This window comes from Lutra lutra, chromosome 15 (assembly GCF_902655055.1).
Source record: "Lutra lutra chromosome 15, mLutLut1.2, whole genome shotgun sequence".
NCBI lineage: Eukaryota > Metazoa > Chordata > Mammalia > Carnivora > Mustelidae > Lutra > Lutra lutra.
Genome location: NC_062292.1, coordinates 43377806 through 43400141, shown reverse-complemented (window position 1 = coordinate 43400141; position 22336 = coordinate 43377806). Strand labels below are relative to the sequence as shown.

General features: G+C 50.1%; 1 protein-coding gene across 16 annotated transcripts in view; it reads left to right on the top strand.

Moving 5' to 3' along the window:
* The window catches only part of PLEKHA6 (pleckstrin homology domain containing A6), a 140752-nt gene that overhangs the window by 68390 nt on the left and 50026 nt on the right, over positions 1 to 22336 (top strand). Inside the window, exon 1 of one of the 16 annotated variants that reach the window (XM_047704473.1) lies at positions 14650 to 14813. The exons of 14 other annotated variants lie outside the window; for them this stretch is intronic. The gene's annotated coding sequence lies outside the window, so the exon portion shown is untranslated. Of the gene's footprint in view, positions 1 to 14649; positions 14814 to 14865; positions 14954 to 22336 lie in introns of those variants that run through there. One more of the 16 variants, XM_047704474.1, reaches the window with a different exon arrangement.

Here is a 22336-nt window from a genome sequence, read left to right as displayed (position 1 = left end):
CCCCCCCTCCCCGAAAGCACAATTGTATTCAGTTCAAAGGTTTTCTTTCAGGGACAGAAGATGTGCTTCAATATTTATTCTGGGGTTATGGCTTTTTTATTCTTTTCATGAGCTGGTGGTGAGAGTAGATGGTAGTTGGGTTTTTAAAATGTCCTTATTTGGCAAAATAAAAAAAGTTGGCAGCCTCATAGTGGTTCCTTAAATTTCGTTTTTTGAAATTTAACTCGTGCACGAAATCCAAAAATCTTGCCTCCAGGCAGGACCTTCTCCAAACAGATGAGAATCTCCCTGATAACAGCTCTTTTGGGTGGATTCCTGAAAACCCCAACTCGGACCTTGTCACCACTGTTCTTTCCCTGTGGGTCCTTGGGTCATGATAAACTCATAATGAGTCTTGGTTTTCTCATTTTCAAAAGTTGTGGGAGGATCTTACCTCCCAGACAAGGCCACGCTCTGGCAAAGGAATGTGCTCTTACTTCCTCTTCTTCTTTATCCAAGAGTCAGAGTCTCCCTTTTTTGAGGGGCTCCAAGATCAGGCTTTGCCAATTCTTATTCCTGTAGTTATCTTTTGGAAATGATGGAAGTCATTTTCTATCCTTGGAGAAGAGCGGGAATTTGTGGCTTGGATTTTGGGAGCAGCAAGAGGTTTATTTCACATTTGGTCTCCAGTGTTAGTCATTCGGAAATACCCCTTTCGATGGTCAAGAGTTAAGGGCATTTAAACATCTTGCTATGAGTTTTTGAAATGGTGGCTCTTCCTGAACTCACAAGAATATCCCTGGAACTTTCCTAAATCTACAGGCTCCTGGAGCCATGAGAATGTCTGAGCCTTCTACCTTCTGAGGAGTCAGGCCCGGAATAGCAACAAATATGTGGGAATCCCCAGGCAGCCCCAGCTGCCAGCCTGAGTCATGCGGTTGGATGTGCACATGCGTGCAGACCTGTAGGGGAGAATGCGTGAAAGGGAAAATCGGTTTGAAATCATCCTAGACATTGAGCTAGATGCTCATTTTGAAATTTCTTCTAGGACCCTTTTTCTTTTCTTTTTTTTTTTTTTTTAAAGATTTTATTTATTTATTTGACAGAGAGATCACAAGCAGGCAGAGAGGCAGGCAGAGAGAGAGGAGGAAGCAGGCTCCCTGCTGAACAGAGAGCCCGATGCGGGACTCGATCCCAGGACTCTGAGATCATGACCTGAGCCGAAGGCAGCGGCTTAACCCACTGAGCCACCCAGGCGCCCCTTCTAGGACCCTTTTTCTGAAAGCAGATGCCAAGGAGAGAATTTTCTGATTGTCCCCATTTTCATGTTCTGAAACAAGAGCCTTCCAAGCCTAGGAAAGCAGTTGAGGTTTAACTCGGGCTGTTAAATTTGGAGGAGTGAGTAGCACGGCCTCACTTCAAGCTTGCCTGGGGCAGAGGGAGACACAGAACAAGCTGGTGAAAAACACGGGAGCCTCAGGTTCTGACCTGGAAGACCAAGGCCAGGTGCGTGAAATTTTCTTCTCCAAGAGATTGCTGGGTAGTGACGGGTCAGTAGGACAGTACAGCCCTCCAGAACAGTGCTGGAGAAAAACTCACAGCTGCGACTGATGACAGACACCACAGACCTATTCAAAGTAGCCACAGGGAGGGAGACAAAGTGATAAAGGACCCAGGAAGTGTCAATTAAAGATCTCTGCCCCCTGAGCAGTTTCTGTAAGGTAGAGACCTCCACAGTGTCTGTCTGATGGCTCTTACCTGGGTGTGGGGCAGGCAGGTGATGGGGACACGACGGTGGTTCTCTTAGCACATCTCCGGTCACTGGTGATGGTGGCTTTCCTTAGGGAGGCCTTCATGAGGATTTTGTCTTAAACTTTGGATACATTTGGGATACAGAATCAGGGCGTACAGTCAAACTCCTGGAGATTAGGATCTCTTCTGATGTTCAAGCCCAAAGAGCAGAAGGTGTTAACCACTCAGCATGGCTTTTTCTGACTATAAAGGTCAACGGGAACATGACTGGGACCTTCAAGATGTCCCTGTCCTTATCACAGTGAAGACTGTGGAAAGCAAGCTCTGGACTCCAAGGCCACCTTTGTCTTCAACTGGCTGCATGATCTTGGGCAACTCAGTCCATCTCTGGGCCTCCCGATTCCTCATCTGTAAAATGAGGGAAGTGAACTTGATGGCCACCATCCCACTTAACTGCACACCTCAGTTCTCCATCTGATGGACAGCAGGGCCTTTCCCAGAACTTCAGGTAGACTCGTTGCTTCACGAGGTAGAGTCTGCAGGTCTGTGTCCAGCAGCTGCACGTCTGTCAGGAGGGTCTTTTGGCTTGAGGTGGCAGGATGAGACAGGTTTTCTTACAACAGCAGAGCCGGGGTCAGAACTGAGAAGCCTACCGGGATGACTGTGCCTCAGAATGTGTCAAGTCCTTCATAACCACCGGTAAATCCCTGAAATGCACAGCTGGAGCCTAGAGATCTGAGAGGAGCAACTGCCCAGTATTGTTCATGGTTATTGGCCAGGGCTAGTTTCCAATTTTAAAAGCCTGGGGGCCACAAAACAGCATCAGGAGAAACACACCAAGCCTGTTCCACCGCGTGCTGGACGATCTTGTTTCTCCCCCCAGAGCAGCCCATCTTCATCATCTTTTTCTTCCTTCTTTTGGCCCAACTCTCTGCAAACTTTGGCCCCCTCCATCCCTTTAGTGTTCCTTGAGGCTTGGACACTTGTTCCCCTGGGAAGGCCTTTCGGGCATGGGTCGCACAGGTGGAGCTGTGGGGTGGTAATGGGGTAGAGAGAGGGTGGGAAGTGCAGTGAGGTGGGGAGTTGGGCGGCGTGCCTGGAATATTGGGGCATGTCTATACCTGAATTCCAATCATATAATGACAATACATGGCCTCTGCCTGCTCTGTTCAGGTGGAAAGACAGCAAATTCTTACAGGCTGATGGGCTGGTCTTTGGATCCTCTCCCTTATCCCATGCCAGCTTGCGTTCCAGGGACCCGGCTCAAGGCTGCAGGAACCAGGGACCCAGGAAAGATCCAGATTGGAATAAGACAATAACTCTGGTGGCTCTCCCGAAACCCCTGTCTTCAGGGTCCAGAGGAACAGTATAGACCGTAACTGGTCATCTGAACTCCTGGGGCCTGTGGGTAATGTGATGCGTGTACTATATACTACATCAAACCTCAAGTAGGGTCTGGAGCAGCGCCAAACTCAAACATATTAATCTTCCTGCAGTACGGCTTATCTAAAGGCTTATCTAAAGCATCACGTAACTGGGACAAAGAAAAGCTATGACGACTCTCATGCCAGTTCAGGTCATGCTTTGTTGCTAATTAGGTTCGAGTTAGGTTGGCGTCCGCCATGCATTGAGTTAGGAAAAAATGTTCAACTTTTAGATGTTTGTGTATTTGGGGATGCTGTTAAGGCCCTGGGGTTCTGGACTGCCTTGTAGAATCCTATCTGGTGGAATTAGCATTCCCATTTCTTGGAGGAGGAAGGTAGGGCTCAGAGAGGATTAGTGACTTGCCTAAGGCCATTCAGCCAATATGGGCGATTCCAGTCCAGAGCTGTCTGCGCCCAGAGCCAGGCTTCTGCCTCCAAGGTATGGGACACTTTACCTCTCTAGCAGCGAGTGAAAGAGAGTTGAGGGTGGGGGTGGGGCGCTCTGACTTTGGCGATGGCCCCAGTGATGAGGTGCTTTCTGCCCTCTGATAGGGATCGTTTATTGGCTTGTTCTTATTTATACATTGACTTGTGGGATCCCAGTAGGCTACAAGCTCAGAAGAGAGGAAGCTAAAGTTCAGTCAGCTTTGTGGCTTACAAGAAGAATCCAGCTGGCTTCACGGGGGCTGAGAGAGCCAAGAACAAATGGGGTCAGATTGGGTTTAGCGAGAGAAGCATCATCTGCAGTGGAAACAACCCCCGTGCAGAACCAGAGGAATGCACAGCGCTTCCTGCCTCCCCACCCGTTGCTTGACTGTAGAAGTCTTGCCTCGAGTAGGAACTGGTCTTCCGAGAAGGACTCTCTGGAAGGATCCCAAAGCCCAGATATGGGTGAGAGTGATGTGTAGCTTGAAATAAGAATTCAATTAGGGGGTCTCACTGGTCTTCATTAGCGATGTGAAAAAAGGTCAAAGGAAGTGCTAATTTAATCTGCTGAATCATGTGCTTTTAACCCTTCATTGGAAAGATGGACATTGGTCTGTGATGGGGGCAATGGCCCCTCCTTCTACTTTCTGTGTACTGTCAGAGGACAGCTGCAGTGCCCAGGCCATCACTAGGTCAGATAAGATCTGAACTCCTAAAATCCAGGCACACAGGTGTCCATGGTGTTCCAATGAGGAGCCTGCCACCAGCAAACTCTGCTCTGGTAAGGGAGTGGCTGTGCCGTGTCCTTCACTAGGAAGATAGCCATTAGGAAGGGTAGTCGGTTTGTTGCCATAGGAACAAGGAACATCTGCTCCAGCAAGCTGAGCAACTTCTCTCCAACTAGAGAACAGAAAGGAAAAAAAAAATTCTTAAAGGGACCATTAGCTCATGATATTGGTGCCAGGGAAGTAGCTTATCTGAAGAAGACCCGAGGGGCAGATCAGATCCCTTGGCCTGAGAGCGCTGTGAGGCTCTGGGGCAGCAAAAGACCCACATTTGCTTTGGAAAATGCAGGAGAACAAAGACAAGATTTTTTTTTTTTTTTCCCTGCCCTGGATAAGGGCTGTCCTCTGAGAACATGTCTCAAAGCTGAGTACGTTTATTGGCCCAGAACTTCCCACCTCCCTCTGTCACCTGCCGCCTTCCTTGGGGATCTTAGCTCCCCTCTGTGGTTGCCGGCTCCCTCCTAAACATCCCAGAAGCTTTTCTAAGCTGAGTAGTAGCAAACTTTCCTGTTTTCTCTGACCCTTACCCTCATCCTTGTCTACTCTGATGGCCTCATCTCCAGGCTGGCCTGGTTTTCTGGGGCCCTTGGGCAAGGATCCCAATCCCTTTCCTTCTTCCTCCACTTACCTTCCTTTTCTCCTCCTGTCAACCAGTGGCACGGGGTTGATGAGACGCTGGGTCCTCCAGAAGTCATCTTGCCCCTCTTTCTGGTGTCAGGACTTCTGGGTACATGCTTCTGAAGCTACTCAAGACAGCTTAAGGCCCAAAGGGGATTTTATTGTAAGGGTCAGAGAAATGTCTGGATCCCAAGAACAAACGAGAACCAAGAAGCCGAGTGCCACAAGTACGGTGCTGGTTTGCTCTTCTGCCTGTGTTGGCTTCAGTCTTTCCTCTCACTGCAGAGAGACTGCCCAGCTTCATGGTCCGCGTACAGGGTACAAAAGATGGCCTCCAGCGGCTCTCGGGCATGCAGGTTGAGAAGGACTGATCGCTTTTCTCTCTCAGTCCCAGTTCCCAGCCCCGGAGAGAGTTTCGGTTGGGTTGAAACCAGGTGGCTACCCCTGTAAGGAAGCCTGGCATCAGCTTTAGGAACACAGCTGTTACCATGGTGACTATGTGGCTGTTGGGGTGGAGACAGTTTCTATGAAGGGTGGGTACTTTCTAGTACATGTTAGCCCTTCTTGGGCTTCCAAGCCTAGAGGACCTTGGCTTGAAGACTTTACACACCCCTGACCTCTCTTGTTCATCTCTTGTCCTACCTGATCATGGGGACTGGTGGGTACCTAGTCGGTAGCCCAGCAGTACAACTGAAGGCACCCAGGGCATGGTGTGGCATCAGTGTTATTCCCTGTGAGTGGAAAAGGCATAGAACCTGAACCTAGAAGGCCGGTCAGTCCCCCATCTTACCCACATGTAAAACTCTATCCTTTTAGTGAAGTCCTTTATAAAAGATTTTATTGTTCCATCAGACACTAGGGTGTCAACATCTAAAAACCTCACAGTCGGAGTTTCTAAACTCAGTTATTCATAATGTAATTGAATCCATTGTCCTTCATTCCATCTTGGGCGTAGGAGGAGAACCGATGCCCACCATCTTGTTTAAGTTAGGATTGAATCAGTGACTATGAAATCATCCTCTCACATGAGAGAATGGGAATTTGGGCCGGGGTATAGGGGATTTGGATTTCTGGCTGGCTGCTGCCCTTTATCGAAATGAACCTCAGAGAAGGGACGAATTGTACAGGTGCCAAATGATATACTCTTTTCACGGCGCTACATCCCTTTTTCTATACACCCTCCTTTGTGCCTTCCTCTGCCAAACCTCTTCCCTCCATCTGCTGTAATGGCAGACATGGAGCAGAAGTCCTGGGGCTGGAAGGAGCAGAGGGGAGGCAGGCCCCTCTTGGCTCTGCTCTGTGACGGGCCTGTGGGAGGTTATTGGAGAACGGAGCACTTCCCTCTGATCTCGCCTGACTCCCCTGGAGCCTGGGAAGTGGGGGTGTCTCCGAATGGAGCAGAGGGAGGGCCTGCAGGGGCCTAGGAGCCCGGCTATTTCTGTAACACAGAACACATCTGCAGCCAGTCGCAGAGAAGGTCAAACTCTGGGCTCAGGGCTGGAATGCAAGGGGCCAGGCGGCAGGGAGAGCTGTGGTTTCACCCCTGCTGGCAGCTTGGAGGGCCCCTGCAACTCCCTTCCGGGGAAGGCGGGGCTGGTGGGGTGGGATGGGACTCTGTGGTGATGGTGTAGGGCATCTGTGTGTTGGAGCATAGCGCAAAACCCCGATACCTGTTGCACGGAGGTAGGGAGGAATGTAACTCCAGGTATGGGGGCAATGACTCGTGCTGTCTGCCATAGGCAGTATCAGGGCAGGCAGAGCGCAAGTGAAGGGAAGGCAAAGTCGTGCTAAGGGGAGGCAGGAAGGGTCAGACAAGCACAGGTGAGTGAATGTGTCCGACACTCAGAGATGCGGACAGGTGTGGGCCCAGCTTGCCATGAGCCGTGCAGTTCAGCTGCAAGACCCTACCTTCCAAGACCCTGTCTAATTTGTATCCGTGGCCTTTATCTTGATGAAGTCCCTTCCAGTTGAATAAGCTTCAGACCGTGCAGGAGTGGGCTCAGCCCTGGCATCCCTGTGTACCCATGTACTACCCAGCCCTCATTCCCTCGCTGTCACTGAATTCGCACAGCCCTGTCCTCAAGACCTGCTCCTCCCAGTGTCTTCCGTGCTTCACCCATCCCCACGCAAGCTTGTGTGTGCTTCTCAAGAGTCTGTGTGTAGTTAGAAAGTTGCCCTGGTTCAGCCCTGCCTTGGTCATAGAAAGACCATCTTGGCTAAACGTGACTTGGCCACCCTGCCCTTGGCCTGCCTCGCTGTAGCACCTTCGATGAATAATCCGTTGGTCTGTGCTCCTTCTTGCGCTGTGGGTCCTCCCTAGCTGAACCCAGACCTCTGTAATGGGGACAGGGCTCCTGATGGGAAATTAGCCCGAGAGAGGGGCTTTTCTTGGAGAACCTGAAGAGCTCTGATCTCCGTGGCCCTTCTCTTCACTCTCATTCACGCTCTGGGCAAGGTGATTCTCTGTGTCCTGCCCAGTGGGCTCCAAGGGCCAAGCACTTGCTCGCATTATATCACTGGATGGGTACAGTGTAAGCACTAGAATTTGGATCTTCTCCGTTAACTCCTGCCCAGCGGCTTAGTCCCTGGAACTGACTTACTTTTCAACTTCCTAGTGTGAGATGACCCAGGAAAACAATATCTGTCTCCCAGTTCAAAGTATGCTAGGGGCAGGCCTCCTCCTACGTGTGATTCTCGGGTGTTGATGATTCTGGCTTCTGAGGATGGGGAATAAGGGACCACCGCAAATGATCACTTGGGCCGAGGTGCGTAGTGGCTTAAAGGCATGGTAGACGAGATTTAGGAACCGCTAAGTGCCATCTGTTGAAGAACTTCTCTAGGAGCAATTATTAAGGATCCATTCTTAGGTAGCAACATGCGAAGGGGCTTTATAGTCCAGATTAGGCCATTGTTTCCTATGAATGAATTGTCCAAGGCAGAGGCATAGATGAGAATGATTTCTGGCATTTACTGGTTATTTACTAGGTTCCCTCTCTTAAATTCCCAACCTGTATGATCTCATTTAATCCCATGACAAACCTGTGAGGTAGGTACATATATTACCCCTTTCCACAGATGGGGCAATGAAGGCACAGAGAGGTTGACTTACCCGCCCAGAGCCCCTTAGTCAGTCCCTGGTGGAGCCAGGATTGGAAAGGGGGCAGTCTGATGCCAGAGCCAAAGTTCTCAAGACTGATGCAGATTCAACTCAGTAAAAATAAACTGAGGGATTAGTTTGTAGGATGATGCATGAGAAGGGAATTTCAAGTTGCACAACTAACATGAAGTGGGAAGAGCGCCGGCTTTGGACTGTGTCCTGGGCGGCTGTAATCCCTGCTCTCTTACTTCCTAAGCCTGTATCTCCAGGCTACTTACCTGACCTCTCAGGTTCCTGCTCCACAGGCAGGATCCCAGTACCGATCCCAGTACTGATCCCCGAAAGTGAGGCAGAGAATGTACTTGGGGAGGTGTTAATTTCCCTTTCGTTTCTGTGCCAGTTGTCAAGTCTTCCTGGGGAGGGTGAGGAGTGATTTGGGAATTCAAAATTAATTCTTGTTTCAGGAGGGAAATGTCCAGCCAGGCTTCCAATACCCGATCTTTTGGACAAGACTTTCTGCCAACCCCATTTCCTACTGTTCCATCTTGGGACTGCCCTGAATCAGAGGAGAGCTGGGCGAGAGCAAGAGGGGCGGGGGCTTCAGGCAGCTCTCAAGGCTCTCAGGGGCCCATCTTTCTGCATCCTCTTTTTTCCCCTTCTTTTTAAAAACAAGGATATTCTTTTGCATAACCACTGTACAGATGAACAGATTTAGGGAACTTAACCTTGATGCAGGACTAGTATCTAACATACAGTCCTCATTTAAATTTTACCAGTCATCCCAATAAAGTCATTAGAATCCAAATCCGGGACCATGTCTCTTTACTCCCCTCTAATCTAGAAGAATTTGCCAGCATTTTTTTTTTCTTTTTGGTTATACAAGCCTCGAGGTTTTTTGAAGAGTGCAGGGACCCTCCCTAGCCCTTTCTGGGCCTTGTCCAGTCTTCCCAGCTCCTTCCCAGGCCCTCCTAGCCTCATCCTGGAGCAGGGTTGACTAAGGTGAGGGATGGGGAGTCCCCTCGTCGGTGCAACATTGAAGGGGTGTCACAATACTCAATTATCAAGGGCGGTATTTAAAAAAATCAAATTAGGGCTCCAATTTCTTACAGAACACAGTATCAACAGTTTTAAGTAAAGACAGGATCTATAGCCCTAGTGCTCAGACAACAGGGAAATTCAGTAATACCCATCCGGTTTCTATTTAAAACAGGTCATTTATCATGGATCTTTTTTGACATTTTTATTTTGAAACCTATTCCATGAATAAAATATTAATCAATTTCGATCACTGATTTTTAGATGGCCCTTACATTTCGTGCCCCCTTGCCCTGCAGGGGCGGTTTTCCCTCCTGTCATCCAGTCCTCAGGACAAGGGAGAGAGAGAGGTGGGGCTCCCAGTGAGCCACTGTTCTTGTACCCTGGCCATAGTGGCGGAGGAGGGAGGGTGGGGCACAGAGAGGAGAGGAGAGAGAGGAGGGGTACAGAGGCCTGGAGCCCAGCCGGGTCTCTGGCCTGGAGCCCTCTAACAGCTTCCAGCTGCTTCCACACCCACCAGACTTCCTGCCTTGGGAGTGGTGTTTGGTTGTCCCCCTCCCCCTTCTCATCAAACGTGTGATCTGATTAGATCCTTGGATCCTGTCATCTCTAACAGTCTCCTCTCTCTTAACACTGTGTGGTTCCCCTTAATCCATCCTCTTCTGACCCTCTATCTGCTCCTGTTTTCATCCGTCCTGGGAGCCCCTTCCGGCTCTGTAACTGACCACTGTCCAAGCGCAGGCACCCGGGGCAGGGTGGGTACCCCGACACTGGTCCACGTTCCATGTTCTGGGAGCTGAGTCAGGACGGAGGGACACAGGTGGGGTGTCAGCCCCACTGAGGACAGGTCTGTGGCAACAGGAAAGAGCTAAGGACTGAAGTTAAGAGAGCCCACCAGGGTCTAGCCTTCCCTCCCATAGGGGAGGTTGCTTATCTTGGCCAAGACCCTTTATCTCCTGGAACTTTAGGGGTTTTGTTAAAATGGGAGGTGATAATATTTTTCTGCCTACCTCGTGGGATCATAAAAGAACCAAATAAGATAACGATGAGAATCATCAAGGGTTATACTTCATATTTTCTCTCCTATCATAAGACAAATAATCCCTTATTTTTATTAAGACCATATTCAGATCTGCTACATTTTCTTTTTATTTTCTTTTATTCTCTTTTATTTTCTTTTATTTTCTTTTTTTCTCTGCCACATTATTTGACCTAACTCCGTGAGAGGTGCGCAGGCTGATTCAGAGCCCATACCCCTTCCTGCATTGAACGAGCATTTTCTTTCTTTTTTTTTAGATTTTTATTTATCTATTTGACAGAGAGCACAAGCCAGGGGAGAGGCAGGCAGAGGGAGGAGCAGGCTCCTGGCAGAGCAAGGAGGAGGGGATGCGGGTTAGATCCCATGACCCTGGGATCATGACCTGAGCCAAAGGCAGATAGATACTTAACCAACTGAGCCACCCAGGCACCCCTTAAACCAGCATTTCTGTTGGACTAAAGCGGGTCACTCGCAGAGCTGGAGCCCCTGCCTCTCCCCACCCCCCACCCCACAGGCCCATATCCCATCACAATGTGAACAGAACAGGTAGGACCCAGGAGTAGGTTTTGGGCTGTTTTGTTTTAATATTTCAGATAAAAGTTTTTGTACTTTATGGAGTTATAATTAATGTAAGATAAACTGCATCATCTGTTTAAAGGATAAAAATTGCTGTGTTTTGTGAAGCTACAAGCACAATTCACCCCCTGGTTTCTTTCCTCCTCTCAGAAATCCCTCCCTCTGGCCCCCCTCCCCATCACCTCCAATCTGTGGTCTCTGCAGGTTAGCTCACATTTTAAAATTTCATATAATGGAATCGTAAGTACACATTTTTAAAAAAGATTTTATTTATTTATTTGACAGAGATCACAATTAGGCAGAGAGGCAGGCAGAGAGAGAGGAAGGGAAGCAGGCTCCCTGCTGAGCAGAGAGCCCGCTGTGCGCTGCGGGGCTCCATTGATCCCAGAACCCTGGGATCGTGACCTGAGCTGAAGTCAGAGGCTTTAACCCACTGAGCCACCCAAGTGCCCCCAGTACACATTTTTTAGTTGAGGGGTCTGGCTTCTTTTACTCAGCATAATTATTTTGAGATGTGTCTGTGCTGTTGTATGTATCAATAATTCACTCCTTTCTATTGCCAAGTCTTCGCCCATTGTATGGATGTAACACATGCATTGTATTCACCTGTTCGTGGACATTCGTTTTTGTTTGTTTGTTTGTTTGTTTTTGCAGTTTGGGGCTCTGGCAAACAAGCTGCAGTGAACATTTGTGAGCAAGTTTGTATGGACATATGCTTTCATTTCTTTTGGGTAAATACCTCAGAAACAATGGATTATATGATAACTCCATGTTTTTTTTTCCACTTTTTTTTTTTTTAAGATTTTATTCATTTATTTGACAGACAGATCACAAGTAGGCAGAGAGGCGGACAGAGAGGAGGAAGCAGGCTCCCCGCTGAGCAGAGAGCCCGATCCCAGGACCCTGGGATCATGACCAGAGCCGAAGGCAGAGGCTTTAACCCACTGAGCCACCCAGGCGCCCCTCTATGTTTAACTTTTTAAGAAACTGCTGAACTTTTCCAAAGTGGATGTACCATTTCCATCCTCACCAGCAGTGGATGCATTCCAATTCACCTACCTTCTTGTCAACACTTGGTATGATTAGTCTTAATTTTAGCTATTCTGGTGGGTGGGTGTAGTGTTGTTTCATTGCAGATTCAGTTTGCATTCCCTAATGACTAATGACGTGGAGCATCTTCTCATGTACTTTATTTGACACTGTGTATCTTCTTTGCCGGGGTGTCTGTTTAAATGTTTTGCTCATATATTTTTTTATTGTGTTGTTTGCCGCCTTCATGTTTAGTTGTAAAAGTTCTTTATACATTCTAGATAAAAATCTTACGTCAGTTGTATATTTCACAAACATAGCCCCTCAGTTTCTGGCTTACCAATTTCTTTTGAAGAGCAGTTTGCTATTTTGGTGAAATCCAATTTATTGATCATTTCTTTAAAGTTGGCGAATTTTGTGTCTTGTTTAAGAAATTTGCCAAGCCGAAAATCACTAAGATTTTTCTCCTATGTTTTCTTCTAGAAATCTTATAGTTGTGGCTCTTATATTTAGAAATCTTATAGTTGTGGCTCTTACATTTAGATCTTGGTCCATTTTGAGTTAATTTTTTAAGGTGGGGTCAGGGGGCTTGGTTTTGGCTTTGTTTCATGTTTGGTATATGGATCTCTGTTTTTTCCGGCAACATGTATTAAGAAGGTTGTCATTCCCTCAATGAATTGCTTCTATACTGTTCTGGCAAACCAAATGACCATATGTGCATAGGTTTACTTCTCGATTCTCTGTTCTGTTCCATTTATGTGTGTGTATATATATCTTTATGCCAATACCACATTGTCTTGGTTACTTTAGATTCATAAAAATTCTTGAAGTCAGAGAGTCTAAGACTTATAACTTTGTACTTTTTTTTCTTAAAGATTTTAATTTTAAGTGATCTCTACATCCAACATGGGACTTGAACTCACAACCTACAAGTTCAACAGTCAATGCTCTACCGAGCCAGCCAGGCACCCCTAACTTTGTACTTCCTTTTGAAAGATTTTTAGTTATTAGAGGTCCCTTGCATTTCCCTATGAATTTCCCAATCAGTGTGCCAATGTTTACAAAGAACTTCCAAGGACTGTGTTCAATCTATAGAAAAATATGGGGAGGATTGATAAACTTAGCAATTGGAGATCCAAGCAAAGAGGATATATCTCTTCTTATTTGTATTTTATTTAATTTCTCTCAGCAGTGTCTTATAATTTTTCGTATGTAGGTCTGTCTCGCTCATCTTTTGTCAAGTTTATTCCTTAAACATTTCATGTTTTTAATCCTATTAGAGATAGTGTTTTTAAAATTTCAATCTTCATTGTTTGCTGCTAGTATATAGAGACACTATGGATTTTTCTATATTGACTTTGTATGCTGAGGCCCTCCCCACTTTTTAAAAACTCAGTTTAACAGAGCAGGAGCCTGGAAATACCGAGGTGCTGGGCATTTGCATGATATGATAAGCATTTAAAGAGGCATATAACAACATCAGCATCTTTCCCTGTTTTAAGTCAATAAGTCATTCCAGCAGCAGCCCTGCAGCCAGGTAGCTGGGAGAGGGTGTGTGAGGAGGGGGTGGTATGAATCGGACCCTCCACCAGCAGTGCTCTGCTAGATTTCTGGGGGTGTTCTGACAATCGGACTGAGTGGGAACGCAGTGCAGCCCCTTTAAGAGACTAGGACCTGGCAGCCAACAGGCTACTGGGAAGGCAGCCCGGGAGATAAGATAAGGCCCCCAGGCTGGTTTAAGCCAGGGTCCCGAGCCACAGTGGCCGGGCTACTGATAGACAAACAGGAACCAGGGGTGATAAGGAGGAGATGCCAGCACTAGACCCAGGCTGGCAAGGCACGGAGCAGCCAGCTCACTCACTAGGACCTGAAAAGAGAAGGGAGTATTACTGGTGGGTTTGCCCGGGGACGGCACCTGCATTCTCTTGTGTATCCTATAGATTTAAAATCATGTTTTTGAAACCCTAATAGACTATACCTAAAGGCCTTCCACGTGGGAGATGTTCAATAAATATATTGGTTGAGTTCCTTATGTTCTCTCTACTGATAACTTTATGCTCTAGTAAGATGTTCTGATAAGCATCCGAAGGTTTTGAGACTACCTGGTTTCTTGCTCAAGCTAGAAAAATCCTGGCAAGGACTTCCTCTGAAAAGCCCAGAGCTGCTCATTTGCACTTATCTGCATAGATTTGCATGTGTCCTACATGTAGATACTTCCATGCTGGATTTAGATTTCCCCAAATCAGAAGCCTATTTTTAAAAGGGATAAAGAGGGGATTTGTCTCTACTCATTCCTGCCCACCTTTCATCTGCATCCTCTAAACATGCAAAAAAAAAAAGAAAAAAAAGAAAAAAAATTCTGCTGCTCTGACCTGTGAAGAAGACCACTTGAGCCTGGCATCCTTAATGTAGGCCTAAGCAGCCCTCTGCCTGTCAAGGTGTTTCTTTTCTTGGTGTCTCTTCCAATTCCTGGTCCCACTCTCCAAACTCCTGAGTGAGGCAGGGAATTATGAAGGTAAAGAAACGCTCTAGCTAGCCAGCCAGGAGCTGAAATGCCCAGAAGTCTTCACGGATGGTGCCCTGTTACCTGGACAGGGAAGCCAGAGATGTGCACACCTGCCCGAAAGCCCCTTCCTCTCACTTCCCATCTCAGGGCTTAGGATGCTAGGACTACCTTTGTTCTCCCTCCTTCAGGAGTAAATAAAAATATCATGCCCTCCCCCAGATCCCGGCTCCTCCATTGGCCTGCTAGGCAAATATTTCATAATGTGGGCTCATCCAATTGGGCACCATGCCAGAGCCAAGCGCCTCAGGTTGCCAGTGCGCTCCAATCAGGCGGGGCAGCCGGGGTGGGACTAGAGGGCTCGCGCTCTCTGCATGGGAGGCCGGCATTACTCAGGTGGATGGCATCGACGTGGGAGTTACCGCTTTGCCCGGGGCTGGGAAGAGGGGCCAGGGCTGTCCATCAGCCAGCGGGAGGCAGCCCAGCTCTGAAGGGGTTAAGGCTGGTCGGCCTGTGTGGCTGTTAATGATTGCTACCCACCAGGGACCTGGTAAGTATTAAAGGAAAGCTTTTCCCTATTCCTGAGTGTGAAAGGAGTCAGAGTAAGAGCGCTTGGAGAGGGACCTCGGAGAAGAGCCAGGGAGTGAGTGGTTATCTGTTGGGCGGACTGTTTGGGTGGTTCTGGAACAGGTAAGGGGACTAGATAACCCATTCCATCTGCTCCAGCAGGCTTTTGTTACAACGGGATACAAATTCTCAGCTTGGGGCCAGATTGCAGATCATGCTGTTTATTAGAAGGAAATGCGGAGGGTTGGTTTCATCCACAGGGGTGAACTACTTGGCACAGAAGCTGAAGATACAAACCTTTGTCTGTCCTGCCGCGGAGACAATGGTTTTGTGGGGCCGCCCTGCGCGCAAAGCTGGAGCGGCTGCTCTTCCTCCCTCTCCGAGCCATTGTCTTGGAGAGGGGCTCGGGAGCTCTGGGCAGAAGCGCCTGGGCCTCCTGTGGGCTGATTTCCCCGGACCAGGCAGAGAGGGCCCAGCCGGAGAAGCTGGGATAGCTGTGGCTCACCCTTCATCCTTTTTCCTTAGAGTTAGGTGTGGAGAGGGCCAAAGGAGGATAGAACCGGTGGGAGGCGGTGCTGAGAGTTGGCAGTGGGGGGCGGTGGGGGGCGGCTCTGAAGTCATTGAGGGAACAAAGTTTGTCATTTGGGAGCCAGACAAATCCGAAAAAGAGGACCAATTTGGGGGGCTTAGTTATCTCTTATTCCCTTTCTCTCAACTTCCTGTTCAGGTCCTTCCCTCAGGCTCCAAAACATTAGTGCTCTTTGACCCAGGCACCTGCTGACAAGTCAGGAGCATGGGGAATGTGCACCAGAGTTCTGGGTTTTGCTGGAAGGGCAGATGGACTTTTTGCCGCTGGTGGTGGGGTGTGTGTGTGTGTACTCACACATGCACATGTGACAAAAAACGAAAGCCTGCTCTGTCTCCAAAGCAGAAACGTTGACGTGACCCCCAACTTGGCCAGGAGCGCTTTTGTCCCCTGTCTCTTTCTTAGGAGGGAAAACGTTTCCATGACATAATGATGATGTTAGGTGGCCCTGGAGGGGTCTGTTGGACAGGAACAGAGCGCTCCCTGTGCCCGTCTGGGAGGCAGATTTGAGAGATAAGCAAACCCAGCCTCCTGGTGGCTTCCAGCGGGCGCTGCCTCTGGCTGGGCTGCCCACAGGCAAACAGAAACCAGCCCAATACACGGGAGGGGCCAGGCCCCAGACCCAGCAGGGCCAGAGCAAAAGCAGCCAAGTTTCTGGGCATGGGAGCCAAGAAAGGGGGAAGTAGAAATGGGAGGAGCGGGCCACTTGTTGTGTTCTGCCCCGAACTGAGAGACGGAGCCATGGCGGGGCACTGGCCCTTTCTGTGCACTTGCTCACATCGCCTGCCTCCCCGTGGGGCAGCCGGATCAGCCGGCGCATCGTGGCGGGAGTCTTCCCGGGCGCGCACCCGCACAGGTGCCCCGCGCGCGCGCGTGCGGAGGGGCTTGCTTCGGTGCTTGGCTGGCTGTCACCATCCTGACACTTAATTTTTGAACGAGGGGCCTGTGCGTTTGTATTTTGCGTGGGGGGCTGGTAAATTCTGTAGGTTGTCCTCTCCCCAGGCCCAGCCAGGATTTGCAACAGCCACAGAGCTGCTCACGTGCTCCAGCCGGTGTAGGCGGACTCACCTGTTACTCAGGTGTCGCGGCCAGGACCAGCACAGCATCCTTCTCCCTCCCCTCCTCAAACTCCCCTCCATTCATTTCTTCTTGTGGCAGCTTCTTGCCTAGTGACTGCATGGCAGGGGGACATGTCTCTCTCTTCCCTTTCCTCCACCGGCCCTCCCTCTTTCCTTTACCTGGGCTCTAGGCTGGGGTCTAGGCTTGGGAGGGCCTCTCCCCTTCCTCAGAGACCTTCTTCCCTTCTCTGGGCCTGGGAGATTAATGAATGCGCCCTGGCACCTGCTTCACGTGCTGTTTGCTTAGGAACAGACTGTTTCCCTGCAATTACCACGGGTTGCAGGTCTGGGTGGTGGGGTGGGGGTTGGGGAGGTGCAGGGGAAGGAAGACTCCCACACCCGCTGTCCCTGGTGGCAGTCCCTCTAGCTTTACCCTCTGTGGTGGCTTTTCCTGCTCTAGACCAGAGGACCTTGCAGACAACCTCTTTTCTCCCCACCAGCCTCTGCCAAGTTGGCCAATCCAGGAAGGAAAAGGAAGGCCGGGGAGGAACAGGTCCCCCATTCTTCCCCCCTTTACCACCTCCCCTCTCCCCATCAGTTGGAGCTGCTGTACAACCTTCCCCAAAAGGCCTCCCTAAGCCCGCCCCCAACAGGGCTGTCAGTAACAATGTTTTCAAACCTTGGAGGGGAGTCTTGATGCCTATGACTTAAAGATGATGGGTTACCCAAATTAATTTTGATGCGACTTTGAGATGTATCATTTTGCTTTACGATGTTTTTAACTCTGTAGTTGGTGGCCGAGGATTCCCTTCTTCTTGGTTTAGCTGAGGGCTAGAAGGGCACATGTGTCCCCTGAGGACCCTGAGCAGATACCAGCTGGTAGACCAACAAAGGGGGTTGGAAGTAAACGTTTCAGAGGATCAAAAAATATTAGAGCTGGAAAGCGGCTTGTAGAACCTCTAGGCCCATGCTGTCTGATAGACTGTTCCATAGCGGTGGGACGTGCTGTGACTGTCCTGTCTGATGTGGTAGCCCTGGCTGCTGTGACCATCGAGCCACCCAGTGAGAAATGGCTAGCTGAGGAAGTGAAATTTTACTTTTATTTCATTTCACGACTTAAAATGTAAAGCGCCACCAATGACTAATTGTTACTGAATCGGATGGCACCGCTTTGGAATAACACTACTTGTTTTATGTGATTCCTTTATTTTATTGATAATTAAAAACTCAGCTATTTGCTGAGCAATTGTTATGTGCCAAGCATTTTCCTCCGTGCTTTAAATTTGTGCTCTTGTTTAACCCAGCGACTCTAGTATCAGTCCATGTTACAGATGGGGAAACAGATCCAGAAGGGGAAAGTGACCGGTACTGGTCAGCCACAGAGACTCCAGACTCATACCCTTTTTCTTAAGGCTAATCCACACATTGTCTACGCTTTGTCTGCATGACCTCTGTCTTCAATAAGTCCTTTCCCTTCCAGACCTCACGTTTCCTCCCTGGGATGGCAGATGGCTGTTGCCCTCAGTCCACAGAGGGGGGAATATGGCAATGACTTTTCCTAGGTCCAGCCATTTTCTGGCTGGTTCCACTGGTGGCCTGTGTTCCCAGGCTCCCTCTGGATCCTCCCTAAAGCAGACAGCAATCTGGGGAGACTCCTCTGCTCTTAGAGCCCTTGGCAAGCTCATGTACAGGCAAGTTCCAGGCTCCTCAGTCCTGGTGGAAGGAGGTGTTCAGAATTTCCCACAATCCACCTGGGTCCCCTATGCTCATGACTCCTAGTTTAGGAGAGAGGAGCAGCTGAGCCCTCCCTGGGGGGCAGGGGCAGACTCAGCTCCCCACCCCACATCCCAGAGCAGCTGAGGGAAACACTAGAGCTTTTCTGCCGTCCCACCTGCTTTACCCCACTCGCTGGCAGAGGAAGACTCCTTCCCCCAGAAGCAGTTGCCTAGGCTCCTGCTTTTCTGACCCCATTGATTTATTGCTCTCCCCTTCCCCAGACAAAGCCCCTGCTTCTTAGACTCTTATCAGAGTCCCCTGGCCTGTTGGGAGGGGGAGGGAGAGGAGGGACCGAAGAGCAGATGGAACCTGCCTTCGAATCGCCCGCCCCCACCCCCCAAGAGGGATTTGAGGCTGAGCTCTCCTGCCTCTCTCACTCACCATCCAATATCCCAAAGCAGAATGGCACATGTCTGCTCTTCCCACTATGGGGGGACCACGGGTCTGCTTCTGCAACCCCCACAGCAAACAGCCTTTATGCTCCCACAGGGGGTCAGGTGTGGCCCCAGGCAGAGCAAGAGAGAAGCCCGGGCGGAAAACAGCCGGTTCGCAGCTCTGGACCCAGGCCGGTGTTGGACTGACCTTTAGGGGTCCCCAGACCTGTAGCTCCCTGGGGTTACGAGTGAGAGGGTTGGTAGCTTTCATCCCCATTCTTTTGCAGCCAGCCCCCAACCCCAGGGGAGCGGGCATCTACCCTCTGAATCACGCAGCTCTTTCCCTCTTTTTTCCTGGAACTCGGCTTGGGCAAATAGCAGGAACTTTGTCTTCTCTGTCCTGTTGCTGTAGCTGGGGCGATGATCTCCGCTTCCCTGATTTGGAAATGGGCCTTGCCTTCCTCCCTTCCTCCTGGTGAGGACTAGACCATGGGGGCGGGGGAGGGGGTGTGCCTTCCTTAATTTTTTCGCTTTATTTCACACCCCTTTGTACATCTGTGTTGTCTGCTACGGAAGGCATACTTATGTGCCTGATTTCATTGTTACAAGGAGGAAGCTTAGGTGCTGAACTTGACCCTGGCGAATTGCCGGACTGGGAGCCAAGAAGGCATTTGTAGCTTCTGAGGGTGTGGAAGGAGGCACATCAGCCTGGTTGCTTCGGTCTGTGAGCACTTGCTTTGTAAAGCTCTTTCCCTTGCGGTGGGCGGGGCGGGGTGGGGTGACACTGCTCTCTGTGGGACACCAGAACCAAATCTGCTGCGGTCAGGATGAAGAGAGTCCTTCCAGTGACCTTGCAGAGGCCCAGAAGCAGACAGCTGAGCCACCTCAGCCTCTGAAGGGCACAAGTTCGGGTTCCAGCTCAGAGCTGAGGGAGGGGGTAATTAATTATTGCCCTGTCCCTGTACTCTTGGGACCCTCGCTGACTGTCAGGAGAAGGCCGCTTGGAGGCTGAGGGAGGAGACTCGGGCCTTCCCCCTGCTCCCATCTAGCTTAGAGGATGGGAGCAAAAGGTGGAGTGGGGAATTCAGCCCTGCCTTCATTTCCTTCCCCTCAGCAGGGAACAAAACCAAAGTCTGAGGACCACGAAGGCAAGGCACCCCAGGGAGCCAGCTTGCCCCAGTTCTCCCTAGTTGGGTCAAGGTTTGAGGGGGGAAAAGCACCTCTTGCCCAGCCCAGGATGACTTCTGGGTCCCAGAATCACAGATCTTGACACTTGCAAGGGCCACTGGTGCTCTGACAGTTAAGGGATGGCCGTGCCAGGAATGACATTCGTCAACCAGAAAGGATACAGGCCTGGCCCACCTGGAGGGTGCTGGGGTATCTCCGGATGTCCATGAGGTGGGCGGCCCCGGGCGCTGGTCAGGGAGGTGGGGAGGAGGGCACCCTCCCGAGGCCTGGCACAATAGCTCTTCACCGACCAATAAGGCGAAATTTCAACATTTCAATAACCAGCATGGTTGGGCCGAATACCTATCCTGGTTGTCTTCATCATTCAGAAGGCAAAGGGAATTCCATAAAGTAAAATAGTTTGAAGACAAGCTAATCCAGGCTGGGGTACGAGATCAGCGTGACGAGTCCCCGTGAAGTTCCCCTGATAGTCACCATCCCCCCCCCCCCCCCCCCCCCCCCCGGAAACACACACACTATGAACTCTGACCCAGACTAAAGACTACACCACCTGCTGACCTGCCGTCTGAGGCTACTTTCCGGACCCAGGGCAGGGGCCAGGAGATGATACAGGGAGAGACCAGGGAAGGACGTGGTGGGAGGTAGAAACCCAGGTCTGGCCCCTGGATTTGTGATTTCCATCCCTTGGCTACAGAAAGATAGCCGGTTCCTTGGCTTTCTCTCTGAGGTGGGGGCCGAGCTCTGGGTGAACACGCCCAGCATTCCGTAACTGGCCAGAGAAGGTAAGGAGAACGACTTCGGGCCCTCTGGGGTGTGGCTGTGGGTTGTGAGGACAGGCAGAGTGAAGCAGGACACTCAGCCCAGTGGCCTAGCATTTTAGGACATCCCAAGCTTGCTTGGAGGAGGACACCCTATTCTTGACTTTTCGGGAATTACTGTGGCATGGGAGGGGGGAGGGTGCAGGGGCGGAGAGGAGAGGAGAGAAGTTGTGCGAGTGTGAGGCTGGCAGCTGGGTCCCCAGAGCACACACAGCTGGTACTTCACCCTGTAGGCAGCACAGGGAAAAGAGACAGTGCGGCGTGGAGGGGCTCCTTCCCACCTGCAGAAACCGAAAAGTGCCTACCAGGGCCTGACCTCTCTTGGCCTCTTCTCTGTGTGGCGGTAATAGGCAGGAGGACAGAGGAACTCTGGTGGGGAGATGATGGCTAGGGCAGTGAATTCTTCCCCGGGAATGACCAGGAGTGCTCCCAGAATCAGGTGCACTGGCACCCCCGAAAACGTAAGCGGTAAGCTGGTTCTCATTGGGACGGAATCCTGGAGCAGATAAAGCTCCCTGAAAATAATGATGAAGGGCGCCTGGGTGGCTCAGTCATTAAGAGTCTGCCTTCAGCTCAGGTCACGATCCCAGAGCCCCTGCCTTGCATGGGGCTCCCTGCTGGGGTGGGGTTGGGGAGCCTGTTTCTCCCTCTCCGACTCCCCCTGCTTCTCTTTCTCCCACTCCCCCTGCTTGTGTTCCTTCTCTCGCTGTGTTTCTCTCTCAAATAGATAAATAAAATCTTTTTTAAAAAATGAAAATAATGATGAGATCCAAAGGGGGAGGTGGGGAGCAGGAGCCAAACCCCTTCCCCTCCTCCGTCAGCAGCAGCCCTCCCTGGAGTGTGGATAGTCTCACTTGGAATCTGCTGGCTGAGGGGAGAAGGAGGTGGGAGGGATGGGCCGCAGGCAGCCCTCCTTCCCGCTCACCCCGCACCCTCCCTCCCTGTAATGAGGTGTGATTCCAGAAGCCAGAGTGCTCTCAGGATGGGGAAGCCTCGCCAGGGCTAATTCTCTGTCAGCAGATTCTCAGGAGCTATGGAAATGAGGCAGCGTGGTGTGGGCTGATAACCAGGAGGGGCCCAGAGTCTGGAAGGAGTTGAGCATATTTTTCTAGTTGTTCAACACTGATCACGGTGGGAGCACTGGGTGTCCAGCCTGGGCGCGCGGGTGTGTGCGCCTGCAAGGGGTCGTGAAGACTCGGCTGAACGTGCTCCTTTTGTGTTTTGTTTGGTTTTGTTTTGAATTGGGGGCTTTTGACTGCATTGTGCCAGGGAGCCCTCCAGAAAGAGGCTGCTTCTTGGGGGAGTGTGTTTGGAGACAAACCAGCACTTGGTTTCTCTGTGGTAAGGCTGTCACTAGGACTTGGAGGCTGAGAGTGTCTCTGGAAGGAGGAAAGCTTTAACTAGATGGAGAGATGGGTGTTTGCAAAGTGGAGAAGATTGGCCTCTGTTCTTTGTAATATTACAAATACTATGTAATATTTGTAATATGTAAATGTAATATTGCATTTATTATATTATTATATATAATATATATTATATATTTATTATATATAATATGTAAATGTAATATTACAGATGTAATATTACAAAGTTGGTGTTGGCACTTCAGGAATGCTGGCCCCCTACGTGCACAATGCCCTGCCCTCCGTACACCACCTTCTTAGGCTTGAGACGGTGTGGTTGTCATTTTCTAGCTCTGGCACCTG